The sequence below is a fragment of the Canis lupus genome, chromosome 29 (genome assembly GCF_003254725.2).
Source record: "Canis lupus dingo isolate Sandy chromosome 29, ASM325472v2, whole genome shotgun sequence".
NCBI classification, from domain to species: domain Eukaryota; kingdom Metazoa; phylum Chordata; class Mammalia; order Carnivora; family Canidae; genus Canis; species Canis lupus.
The window spans coordinates 22,145,894-22,159,953 of record NC_064271.1 but is presented as its reverse complement, the minus strand read 5'-3'; the positions used below and the strand labels follow the sequence as shown (position 1 = coordinate 22,159,953).

General features: G+C 39.7%; 1 long non-coding RNA gene across 2 annotated transcripts in view; it reads right to left on the bottom strand.

The window, feature by feature from the left end:
* Positions 1 to 14,060, bottom strand: part of LOC125754008 (uncharacterized) — a 39,201-nt gene that overhangs the window by 14,971 nt on the left and 10,170 nt on the right. Inside the window, exon 3 of one of the 2 annotated variants that reach the window (XR_007407170.1) lies at positions 6,815 to 9,465. The exons of the other annotated variant lie outside the window; for it this stretch is intronic. This is a non-coding gene — a long non-coding RNA (uncharacterized LOC125754008). Of the gene's footprint in view, positions 1 to 6,814; positions 9,466 to 14,060 lie in introns of those variants that run through there. 2 annotated transcript variants of the gene reach the window in all.

Below are 14,060 nucleotides of genomic sequence, written 5' to 3'. Positions count from 1 at the left end.
GAAAGATCCAGCAACCATGGACCTACACCGTGATAGCTGGCAGGAATGAGTGGCAGTCACCCCCTCGAGGCTGGCTCCTTCCCATTCACTCCTACCCTATGGGCATGGGCATCCCAACCCTTGTATGTCATGCCATTTGTGTGGACAAGGAAGAGAACCAAGGTTGGCTGGTAGGAACACTAAACTAACCTCAATGCAATGGTTCCCGAGGACCTACCATGTGTGTTTGGGCCTAGGGACACAATGGAGCACCAAATGACTCAGCCTCTTTTCTAAAGGAACTTAGATTCTAGAAGAGTAGGTGAATCAAAAAGAAGAAGAAGAGGAAGAGGAAGAGGAGGAGGAGAAGAACAAGAACAAGAACAAGAAAGAGGAAAAGAAAGAGAAGGGAAGGAAAGAAGGAAGGAATGAAGGGAAGGAAGGAAAACAAATAATTACAAGCTGTTATAGTTGTCACAAAGGGACAAAATGAAAGAGGAAACAGGTGGAGGGTAACTCGGGGTAAGGAGTCCTTGACGGGGCGGTGGGGTAGGCCCGTGTGGGGAGGCATTTGTCTGCTAGGTCCTGATGGATGAGGTAGTGTGGGGAAGATCACTAAGATGGGTAAAAGATCTTCGATGGGGCAGTGCTTGAGTTCTTTCCAGAGCCGAGAGAAGCCAGGGGTGAAGGGTATGTAGAAGAGGAAGGAGCAGATAGGCTGGCCAGGGGGCAGTGGGCAGGACTTGTAAACCAAGCAAAGAGGTCAAGATTCCCTCTGGGTGCAGCGGGAGGCCACTAAAGATTTAAAGCAAGAAAGAGACACAGTCAGAATTCATTTAACGAAGCCAATCCTGTTACTGGTAAGGAAGGCAGCAGAGGTCTCATCAGGAGGCCACTGCGGGGCCGGGGGATGGCGGTGGCACGGCCAGCAGAGGGAAGAAGTAGATCCAGGTGCACTTTTGAGGAAGTTAATTCTGGTTTCGGGAGGAGATGCTAACAATGGCTGCATCAGATGTGAATTTATGGAGAGATTTATTTATTTATTTATTTATTTATTTATTTTATTATTATTATTTTTTTAAATTCATGATAGACATAGAGAGAGAGAGAGAGAGGGAGAGGCAGAGACACAGGCAGAGGGAGAAGCAGGCTCCATGCCGGGAGCCCGATGCGGGACTCGATCCCGGGACTCCAGGATAGCTCCCTGGGCCAAAGGCAGGCGCTAAACCGCTGAGCCACCCAGGGATCCCCCTGTGGAGAGCTTTAGACAAAGACTGCCTGCGAGACTGCAGCCCCATCTTGGCTTCTTCTGAAGTGTAAGATGCTTTCACGTGAATTGCGGCTTCCCTTGATAGCAGGATGCAGCCTAAAGCAGCAAGCAGTTCATTGCAAACAGAAAATATCTGAAAATTCACTTAGTTTTTGCATTCACGTCTATAATGTATGTGTTTTTGATCTGACTTTTAAAAGTTGCAAGTGACGTAGCATCAATAAACAAGAAAAAGACCCAAATGTTCCTCCCAGCATCCCTGGATAAAGCTCTCTCTTCAATGATTCCCAACCTTGGCTACACATTGGAATCACTTGGGAAGTTTTTATAAATGCTGATGTCCGGGTCGGTCCCCTTCCCAGAGATTCTGACTTCCCTGTTCTGGGATGTGACCTAGGCATCTAGATTTTTTTTTTAAGATTTATTTATTTAAAAATAAATAAATGGTGGGAGATAGGAGAGAGAGAGAGAGAGAATGCACACATGAGCCAGGGAGGGGAAGAGAGTCTCAAGCAGACTTCCCACCCAGCCCAGAGCCTGACATGGGGCTCGATCTCATGACCCTGAGATCATGACCTGAGTTGAGATCAAGAGTCAGATGCTGGTGCCCCCGGAAGTGGGTATTTACAACCGCATCTCCCCACCATGCTGCGTCTCACCCAGTGACAGGTCTGAAGGTAGACATAGAGTCCTGGGCCCTGGGGAATGGAATCGAGGGTGAGCAAATTTGTTCTGTAAAGGGCAAAATAGTAAATAGCTCTGTGGGCCACACTGCCTCTGTCAAAACTACTCAACTGTGCCACTTTGTTGTGAATGCAGCCATAAACAATATGTAAATGAATGAACATGGCCGTGTGCCAATAAAACTTTTTTTAAAATGTAGCTGTGGGACTGGATTTTGGCATCGGACAAGGGCCCTCCTGGGAGTAAGGTTCAGCCTAGGATGCTGGCCCGAGCCAGGCCTCCACTGAGTAGCTACACCTTGCCCACTCACAAGCATTATTCACAGAGCCCACAACACCCTGCTGTATGGTTGCTCTAGGCTGGGAAGTTGAGACCTGAGGCCTGAGACCCAGGTGGAGGAGATGGAGATGGTTTTTCTGGCTTCTCCTCCTTACAGAGACCCTGAGAGGTGTGGTTGGTGGGATCCCAAGGCCTGGGCATGTCTCCTAAGTGGCAAGGTCAGCCAGCCTAGTCCTTCAGGGGTAGTGAGTGAGCCAGTGAGTGTGCTATCCAAACCTAGTAGCTCATTTTTCTGGAAATTATCTTCATGGAAAATTTTGGAACATTATAAAGCCACTGAATACAGAAAGGAAAAAATAACAACTGAGTGAAATGAATAGTGAGAAAGAGCCATCAGAGGTGCCAAAGGCGGGCTCTTGGCCTGGTAAAACACACTCAGTTTCAAACCCACAGAATAATTGCAGGAGTCAGAAGCCATGCACAATTAACCCTATGATTTCTAAGAAACAAAGTGCTTGACAGAGAGAGAGGGGGCAATCCCTCAACGAGTGGGAATCTTCACTCGGGATTGATGGCTAGATCTTCCAATTTGATATTGCATGTAGCAACGGTCCATTTATTTGTATTGCTGACTATTATTCTAGTATATGGGTGCACCACATATTATTGTTTATCCATTCAGTTGATGAACATTTGGGTTGTTTCTATTTTCGGGCCTATTATGAATGATGCTGTTTATACAAGTTTGTGTGAACATATTTTCTTGGGTAGATACCTAGTATCGAAATATCTGGGTTATATAGTAAGTATATGTATAAGTTTTTTAAAAATTGTCCAACTATTTCCCAAAGTTTGGCTGTACAATTCTATATTTTCATCAGCAAAGTATGAAAATTCATCTCTACACATACTTGCCAACACCTGGTATTGGTAATCTTTAGGATTATAGCTGTTATAGTAGGTGTGTCCTGGCATCATGTTGTGGTTTTAATTTGCATATCCATAATGGCTAATCAAAATCATAAGCTTTTCCTGAGCTTGTTAGTCATTTGTATATCTCTTTGATGATTATCTATGTTACTATTTTGCCCATTTTCAAATTGAGTTGCTTGTTCTCTTAGTATTGAGGTTTTTTTCACTTTTTAAAAAGTAGTAAAAAATATATATAATAAAAAATTTACCATCTGAACCATACGGTTCTATCATTAAGTATGTTTACGTTGTTGTGTAACCATCACCGACATTTATCTCCAGAGCTTTTTCCGTTTTCCCAATTAAACACTAACTCTTCATTCATCCCTCCCCACAACCCCAGCAACTGCCACTCTACTTGCCATCGCTATGAATTGGATGACTCTAGGACTCTCATATGAATGGAGTCATATGATATTTGTCCTTTTGTGGTTTATCTCTCTTAACATAGTGTCTTTAAGGATATCCATGTTGTGGCATGTGCCAGACTCTCTTTCTCTTTTAAGGCTAATAATATTCCACTTTATATATGTATTGCATTTTCTTTATCCTTTCATCCATTGAAGGACACTTCAGTCGCTTTTTATTGTTGAGTTTTAAGAGTTCTTTATATATTCTGGATGTAGCCCAATTTACCAATATTTTTATTTTATGGCTCACATTATTTCCTTTTTTTAAAAAAAAAATTTATTTATTCATGAGAGACACAGAGAGAGAGGGGCAGAGACACAAGCAGAGGGAGAAGCAAGCTCCCTGCAGGGAGCCCAATGGGTGACTCGATCCTGGGACTCCAAAATCAAGACCTGAGCCAAATGCAGACACTCAACCACTAAACCACCCAGGTGCCCTGGCTCACATTCTTTCTTTCTTTATTTTTATTTTTTATAGCAGTTGGATCATGTTTTGGGTGTCACATTTATGAAATCCTCTCCAAATCCAGAGTAAAAAAGATTTTCTCATATTATTCCTTCTGGAAGTTTTATAGGTTTAGCTCTTCCATGTTGGTCTGTCATCCTCTTTGAGTTAATTTTGTGAATTATGATAAATTATAATAAGTTCATGTTTTTATATTTGGATATTCACTTTCCCCCACTGAATTGCTTTTACTTCTTTTGAAAATCAATTGACCATAAATGTAAGCATTTATTTGTGGACTTCCTTTCCATTAATCTATATGTTCATCATTATGCCAATACCAAGTATTTTTGACTGCTGTAGCTTTCATAAAATGATTTTTAAAATTAAGCTTTACATAGCAAGCTTTGACATTTTCAAATTTACTTATTTATTTTAGGACCTTTGCATTTCTATGTGAGTGTTTGTGAACAAAGAGAGTGTTTCTCTTCCTTCCCAGTCTGTATTCTTTTATTTGTCATGTCTTACTGCACTGGCTAAAACCTCCATTTGAAAAGGAGTGGCGAGAGCAGACATTCTTGCCTTATTCCCAGCCTTTTTAAAAAATGTAGATTAATTTTTTTTCTTTCCTTATAAATACCTTTTTTAAATTAATTGTTTTAAATTCCAATCTAGTTAATATACAGTGTTATATTAGTTTTGGGGGTACAAGACAGTGATTCAACAATTCTCTACATCACTCAGTGCTCATTGTAATAAATGTACTCTTTAATCCCCATCACCTGTGTTACCCATCCTCTTCCCACCTCCCCTCTGGTACCCAGTACCCATCAGTTTGTTCTCTACAGTTAAGAGTACTTTTTTGGTTTGTCTTGTTTTTCTTTGTTTTGTTTCTTAAATTCCACATATGAGTGAAATCATATGGTATTTGTCTTTGACTGGCTTATTTTACTTAGCATTATTCCCAATATTAGGGGGAAAAGATTCAGTTTTTTTGGCACTAACTATAAAGTTAGCTGTTGGTTTTTATTGGTGCCCCTTATCAGATTGAAGAAATTCTTTCTATACCTAGTTTCTCAAGAGTTTTCCTCATAAATGGGCATTGGATCTAGTCAGATACTCAGTCTGTTGTGTTGTTCATGTGGTCTTTTATCTTATTTTCTACTTATAGATTACATGAATTGATTGTTTGATTTTAGTATGTTAAACTGATCTTACATTCCTGAGATAAATCCCATTTGCCCATGATGCATAATTCTTTTAATATGTTTCTGGAATCAGTTAGCTAATATTATATTAAATACTTTTATATCTATTCATAAAGATTATTAGTTTGCTTCATTCTTTTTTTTTTTTTTTGGTGATGCATTTATCTGGCTTTGGTATTAGATTAACACTGTCATCAGTGAATTAGTTAGTAGCTGTTTTCTTCTATATTTTTCTGAAGGATTTTGTCTAGGATTGGTATTTGTTTTTAAATGTTTGATACAGTTTACTAATAAAGAAAGCCATTTGACCATGAGTTTTACTTTGTGGAATGATTTCTTTGTTGCTAATTTAATTTCTTTACATTTTACAATTCCATTAAGATTTTTAAAAATTTCTTCTTGAATCTGCTTTAATAATTTCTAGGAATTTAATAATCATTCTAGGAATTTGACTACTTTAGCTAAATCATCTAATTTGTCTACATAAAACTATTCATAATGTTCACTTAAGACACTTAATTTCTATGGGGTCTGTAGGTATGCTAGTCTTTCATTTTTAATTTTGGTATTTTGTGTCATCTCTCCCTTGGACATTTTAGTTAAAGGTTTCTCAAAGTTCTGGGTCTTTTGAAAAACCAACTTTGGTTTCCTTGATTTCTATTATTTTTCTCTTTTCTCTTTGTTAATTTCCATTCTGAGCTTTATTTTTTTCTTACTTCAGACTTACTTATGGTTTGAATTGGTCTTTTTCTGCTTCCTAGCATTTTAAGACAGAAGATTAAATTACTGTGTTTAGATTTTCTTCCTTTTCAATGTAAGTGTTAAAATCCATAAATTATCCTCTCAGCATGCTTTGGCTGTGAACAAAATTTTGGTATGGCATGTTTTTCCAGGTTGGTTCAGCTCAAGATATTTTCTAATTTATATTTCCCTGTGATCTCTTTTTTTTTGACTCATGGTGTTTTATGAACAACCTGGATTTTGCCTTCATAGGTACTTGACACAAGATGTTATAGAAATGAGTTAAATGAGTAACAGAGTATGGGACCAAAACCCATTGTCTTGAGATCCAGCAGCTATGGCTATGTACCGCTAACGCCTAGCGGTTCTGAGCATGCGCTCTGAAGCCAGGCCAAATTTTCTGAATCCCATCTTTATCACTTACTGCTCTGTGACCTTGAGCTAGTTATTTAATCCTTCATAGCCCAGTTTTCTCACTCTGTGTCGTAAAGTTGCTGCAAGGAATAAATGAGTGATATATGTAAAGCACTTAGTGTCTGGCATACAGTTAGTCTTATATGTTAGCTCATCAATAACTGAGCCTAAAGAGTCTCTCCTCTTTAACTATTAACAGTAGTGGGTAGAATTGGATGGAAAAAATCTACAGGCATAGGTTAAAATGAATCTCTGTGTTGTAAGACTTCTTGGAGAGCAGAGTGTCAGGGCTGAAAGCAACACTTAACTTTTTATTCGAAAGAAATAGTCTCCTGTGAAATGTATATGAATACATATAGAAATTTTCTTTTAATCTCATGAAAGAAACAAAAGGATGTTACTACCAAACACACACACACACACACACACACACACACACACAATCATCTTGCTTATAATTTATAGCATGATTAATATCATGAGAATCCCAAGTATCTGAGATAGTTGCAATTTTCCTTTATGATGTCACCCATCTTTACTAGTCTTTTCTCTGACTATTACCGTTATTGACATTTATTATACTTGTTAAGATGTCTGTTTTACCACCACAGTATAAGTTCCTTAAGAGCAGAGACTACAGCTTTTCATTATCATTCCTGTGCCTGGAATATAGTAGGTGCTTAATAAATATTTGTTGAATTAATATATATATATGAATGAATGAATGTATACTTAAAGTAAACTAACTCTAGAGACATCCACTCCCCTTTTTATGGCTGTGTGTGTATTTCCTTTTGGACTATTTCTTAGAACAATCAATAACGGAGATATTTCATTGGTGGAAGTGGAAGTGGCCAATGTTGATTTAGAGGGATGAGCAAATATATGTGAGTCTTTGATATTTATGAGTATCACCTTTGGTATTTTTGAATACCACCCTCCTATGGTATCTGGGAAAAAATTATTTTCCCAAATAGTTCCCCCTTACAAGTAAAAAATAATGTGATGGTTAATATTATGTGTCAACTTGACTGGGCTAAGGGATACCAAGATAGCTGGCACATTTCTGGATGTGTCTGTGAGGGTGTTTCCAGAAGATTCCACATTTGATTCAGTAGGCTGAGTGAAAAGATTGCCTTCACCAATATGTGCAGGAATCATCCAACCCACAAAAAGGCTAATGAAGGGTAAATTTCCTGTCCTTGGACAGGGGAGCTCCTGGTTCTCAGGCCTTTGGACTTAGACTGAATTATACCTTTGGCTTTACTGGGTCTCCAGCCTACAGACAGCTGACTGAGACTTCTCAATCTCCATCACCATATGAGCCAATTCCTCTTATGTCTCCCTCTATATATCCTATTGGCTCTGTTTCTCCAGAGAACCCTGATGACAAATGTATTATGATAGACTTCGTGAAATCTGTTTGACCTCAGACAAATAGGCTAGGCTAGTTAGTCTAAACCAACTAGTTAATTCTGTCCTCCTTTCAGTGATGATGTGAGACCCACACACAAGTCAATTCTGTCTAGTGGAACATGAGAGGACATCTGTAGGGAGCTGCTGGGAAGTTACATCTCTCCCATGAGAAAGGAGACTCACCATGGGACTAGATGCTATTTCTACCTTGTAGGCATGTTGTCTTATCTGGGTACACCACGTGGAATAGCTGCATCAAAAGCATGAAGAGGAAGCCAGCCCAGCGGGGGCAGCACAGAGAAATGGAAGGAACCTGAGATGTTGATGGTGATGCCATTAGGTACTTAAATCAAATTCTGTGAATCCAGGGATACCCAGCCACCTTCTCTTGTAAGATAATAAGTTTCTTAATCTTTTTCAGCCAGTTGAGGTCAGAGTTGTATGTCCTTCAGACAAAAGCACCCTTAAACAATAGGAAGTACAAACACAGATTGTTATAGATCGGCTTGAGCTTGAGATAATTTAATTTAAATATCTCTTTTTTAAAATGAGGAAATCGAAGCCCCAAAAATTCAAGTAATTTGTGTCAAGCCACATATAGAGTAAAAAATAGAACCAGGACTGAACCCAGTCCTGGACTCTACTCCTTCTCTAACATTTGATAATATGTAATTTCATGGTCAGGAGAAGACTAACTGGAGAATAAAACATGTTTTGAGCGTATTTATCTTTAATTGCACTCTGCAAGTTTTTAGAAAATCTTTTGCTTTTCTGAACAGAGGCTGCCTCTCCTTTCTTCTTCTACCTTCTTTCTTCCTGGAAAGAAAACAGTGTGCCTGGAAGTGCTGTAGCCATCTTGTACCCACGAGGCAAAAAACCAATCCACTAAAAATGCATAATAAAAAGATAGGAGCCTGGGAATCTTCTCACCAGCTCTAGAATAGCTGATATGACAAATGTAGGTTCATATTTGTACAAGTTGAGTTTATGAAGCTTCAAGTCAAAAGCATTCCTGATACTATGAACCATTTCTTTCATATTGCACTTTTCTCTGACAGACCAAGCCTGACTCCAGCAACCAGAGACCAGCTAGAAAATTTTCTTTTTTAAGTATTATATGTCCTTCTCCATGCATTTACTATTCTTAAAGAATATCTGACTCATTTTATGTTTTACTTTTGAACAGATATCAAATCTATACAAAAATTGTGAGAATAGTACAATAAATTCCTATGTGCTTTTCTTTTAGACTTACCAAATGTTAGATAACGTTTTGCTACATTTCTGTTTCTGTTTCCCTGTCTGTCTCTCTCTCTCCCTGTTTATATATCTACACATATATATCATGTATAATTTTTTCTCAACCACTGAGAGTAAGTTGCAAATATCATGAACTTTAGCCTTAAAATAGTTCTCTCTCTTAGAAATGAGGATAGTCTCTTGCATAGCTACTATATAATTATGAATTCAGAAAATTTAACATTGATACAGTAATGTTACTGAAACATAGGTCACATACATATTTCACCAATTGTCCCAATACAGTTAGGTCTTGACAAGAATTCAGTCCAGAATGACACATTGCATTTTGTTGTCATATCTCTTTAGTCTCCTTTAATCTGGAATGGCTCTTCAGAATTTCTTTGTCTTTAACAATAACAAAAAAATTAATAAATTAAGAGAACAAGTCAGTTGTTTAGTAGAATTTCTCTCAACTTGGGCTTATCTGGTAGTTTCCCCAGGATTAGACTCAGGTTACACAATTTTGGCAGCAACACAACATTGTTGTTGTTGAGTCCCTCATGATGCATAGCGTCAGGAAGGATGTGATGTCAGTTTTCCCTATTACTTGTGGAGCAAACTTTAATCACTTGATTATATTGGAGTCCACCTCTGGTTCATTCTTATGAGTTTAATGCCTAAACTCTCAGTGGGACAGAGAATCATCTTTCTTAGGTGATTGGTGGGCTACATGGAGTCATTTCCATGGTTTCCAAATAGGCTTTGAATTATAGGACCCTTTGGTAAGGGTTGGGTTCAGGAAGTACCTCGAAATCTGAATTTGGAATAAGTAGAGATCACTCCCTCAAAAATTCAATGAGCCCATTGCTAGATATTCTTAAGACAGTGGGAAAGGGTTAATAAGAACAAGGGCCATCTGGTTTTCCTTAAGGAGGGCTGAACTTCCCCCAAATATCATTCCTTTACACCTGAAGAAGTTAAACGCTCCTGTTCCCATGGAATCCTCAACCAATGTAGCCCTGACCTGTGATTTATATAAAAAGTAGCTGGTCCTTAATTTTCCCCACAATGGCTTCATTCTTACCTTATGAACCTGCTTTGTCAGTGTTCGCTTTGATTTATGGAAGATTTCAAACTCCCCAAATAACTATCCCTTTTCTTTTCATTAAAGTTAATCCCCACAAAGACACTTTCATCCTCTGATTAGTCATGCCCCAGTGAACCTTGCTAACCAGAGGCTAAGTTATTGATGTGTTAAAGATGTAATCTCTAAGTCTTGGGACCACTGAAGAAACCCCAACATGTTATTTGACAGTCAGAATCTCACAATGTATTGCCTCCTTTGAGCAGCCTTGGTCGCACGCGTTCCTTGGGGTCCATAAATCTCTCTGGCTCGACTGCCTGTGAGGACTGAGTTATTGTGGGGCCGAGTTTTGGCTGCCAACACACACTGCCCTGCACCCCGGGATATCATGGTGCCTTCTCCAGACTCTGGTTTCCATCCCCAATAACGTGTATTCAGTAGCAAATCTATTACACCAGAAGCAGCAGCTCATTGTTTTATGCCCTGTCCATGGCCTTCCTCATAAATTTGCACCAACACAGAAGTCAACAAGACTGTAATCTGGGTGTGATATTGGCCACCAATGACACTTACCCTTTCTCTTACCCATTGATTTTGAGCAATGTGCAAGCTTGGCTCAGCCATTATTAGTGAGTCTTATTAGATGATGTTGACGTCCTATCTGCACAGAAGAGCAGCCCACATGAAAACGTGGAATAATCCTTCAACAACTAATTTTAAATTTGTAAATTAGAAAAAAAAAAACTATAAACCTTAGACCTTTTTATGTATGTGAGGTTCAGTTTGGTCCACATAAAGACAATGTTTCTCAACTGGCCGAATGGTTCATGTGGCAGTATGGTGTCTGCTGCTTAGTGTTTGGCTTCTTCAGTGGTCACAATAAATGGCAAGAGAGACTCCTAGTCTTTGTGGCAATCTCAAATACCCACAGACATTTTTTTCCTTGAAAACTGTTTAAATTATCTCCAGGGAAGGTAGCACCTCTCCCCTCTCCAAGTCAGCTAAGAACCACAGCCTTAAACAAAAGAAAAACAGCAGAAGGAGATCTTAAGGTACTACCTTCCCAATTTATAGGCAGAAGACCCATCCCAAGAAAACATATCCTTGACCCTGCCTTTGTTATTGTTGTTATTGTTCATTAATGCCCATGAGTTAGCATATGCTTCTATAGGTCAGAAGGCCAGGTGGGCCCCCTTGGGGTCAATGCCCAGAGTATCTCTAGGGTGGAACCCAGTTGTCAGCTGGACTTCTCTCAAAGCTGTGGAAAAGAATTGCTTCCAGGCTCATTCAGGTTGTTTGCAGAGTTCAGCTCCTTGTGGTTGTAGGACTGCATATCCCATTTTCTTGCAGGTCAGCCAGGACTCAGCTTCTAGGGCCCATTTACATTCCTTCTCAGGTGGCCTCCTCAATCTTCACACCAGCAACATCTTCGATCCTTCCCTCATTTGAAATCCCTCCGCCTTCCTCTTCTGTCATCAGCTGGAGGAAGCTCTCACTGAGCCTATTGGCCTATACACTCTTTATTGAGATTAAGCCATTGGTCATGACCTTGGATGCTGGGGTATTGTTAAATTGCTATACAATTTTATAATGGCTTACTCTCAATTTCTGTACCTAACTCACTGAGGACTGGTTTATTTTCTTAAACGAAAATTATTTTTTAAAACTCTTTCAATGACATGAGAGATAGATGATAGTTACCAAAAACTCAGAGAATTGCTGTGATATTACAATTTGTCCTTGTCTTTTGTTCTGGCACAAGCTCCTAAAACCCTTGTAATTTCCTAAGTGATGAGAGGGGGAAAAGAGTCTATTGCACTAATAAGGTGACTTTTGGAAGGCCACTAGATAACCTAAGGATGGCTGCTAGTTGCCAGGGGATCTAAACATGTGATTAGAAGGTTAGAACTTTCAGCTCCACTTCCTGACTTCTGGGGAGAAGTCGGGGTTGGAGACTAAAGTCAATCACCAATGGCCAATGATTTCATCAATTGTGCCTCTGTAATGAAGCCTCCATAAATCCCTGGAGGGATAGGGTTCAGAGAGCTTTTTAGGTTTGTGAACCTGTGGGGATTTGGGGAGAGTGGCACACTCAGAGAGCAAGAAAGCTCCATGCCTTCTCCCCATGCCTTGCCTGTGCATCTCTTCTGTCTGCTTGTTCCTTTGGTATATATTTTTATAATTAAATAATGAACTGGTAATCTGGTCACCAAATATTTTTTCTGAATTCTATCAGCTGTTCTAGCAAATTAATCAGACCCAAGGAAGGGAGTTGTTGGAATCTCAGATCTATAGCCTGATGATCGGAAGCCCAGAGGACAAGACCTGCACTTGCTACTGGTGTCTGAAGTTGCAGGTGGGCAGTCTTGTAGTGGTAAGCCCTTAGCTTGTGGGATTTGGCCTGATACAGGCAGTGTCAGAATTGAATTAATTACTGGGTGATGTAAATAAATAAATCTTTTTAAAAAGGGGGGGGCGATCCCTGGGTGGCTCAGCGGTTTAGCGCCTGCCTTTGGCCCAGGGCGTGATCCTGGAGTCCCGGGATTGAGTCTCACGTCGGGCTCCCGGCATGGAGCCTGCTTCTCCCTCCTCCTGTCTCTCTGTCCCTCTCTCTCTCTCTCTCTATGTCTATCATAAATAAATAAATAAATTTTTTAAAAAAATTATTGGGTGATGGGGAAAATCCCACAGATCAGAACTGGGTGCAGAATTGGAATTAGATAGCGTATACCCTCTTCAACTACCTTGCCACAATCTCACCATCCTTCTCTCTCTAAAAGAAACCCCAGTTATGAGTGGGTAGGTATATATCCAGGCAACTTTTGACACTTTACATACATTTATGTGCACCCCTGGAAAAGACATAGGATTGTTTTATGTAGGTGTTTTTATATAAACGATCACCACACTGTACATGTAATCTGAAAGTTGCTTTTATCACCAAGCGGTACATTTTGAGGATTATCTATTGTGGTCCATCCCTATAGGTGTGATTCATTTCTCTGAATGCACAGTGCACTGTTTTATTTAGGCATTTCCCCTGTGTTATACATTTATAGTGTTCACATTTGCAAGCAGTGCTGCATTGGCTGTCTTGCACATGCTTCCTTGTGCTGAGGTGCAAGTGTTTCTTCTAGAGAAGGTATCTACAAGTAAAATTGCTGGGCCTGGAGTAGGAACTCTGAATTGTAAGAGATACAGTTAAATTGCTGCCTCTGGGGGCCAGGTGAGACTAATCTAATCTACAATTACAGAATTCTAAGATTTCCTTTGCCCCACATCTTCCTCGTGCTAGATCCCATCCCACTTAAATATTGCCAATCCCTTAGGGATGACCTAGGTCCTCCTGGTTTTTGTTTGTTTGTTTGTTTATTGGGGATCCCTGGGTGGTGCAGCGGTTTAGTGCCTGCCTTTGGCCCAGGGCGCGATCCTGGAGACCCGGGATCGAATCCCACGTCGGGCTCCCGGTGCATGGAGCCTGCTTCTCCCTCTGCCTATGTCTCTGCCTCTCTCTCTCTCTCTCTCTCTCTCTCTCTGTGTGACTATCATAAAAAAAAAAAAAAAGAAGTATAGTTGACATGCAACATCAACTCAGTTTCACATCTATAACATAGTGATTCCACAAGTCTAAACGTTATGCTATGCTCACCACAAGTGTGGGTACCATCCGTCATCATACAACGCTATCACAATATAGGTCCTCATTGTTTTAAGTTACATTTCCCTGTGTAATGAGACTGAATAACTTCTTATATGTTTATTGGCCACTTATATTTCCTCTTCTAAAAAACTGTTGCTTATACTCTGTAACCATTTTAAAATTGGAGTATTTGTCTCTTATTGATTTACAGGCATTCTTTATATTTCTTTTTGCTAACCCTGTTTGCTACATATGTTGCCAAGTATCTTCTCACGG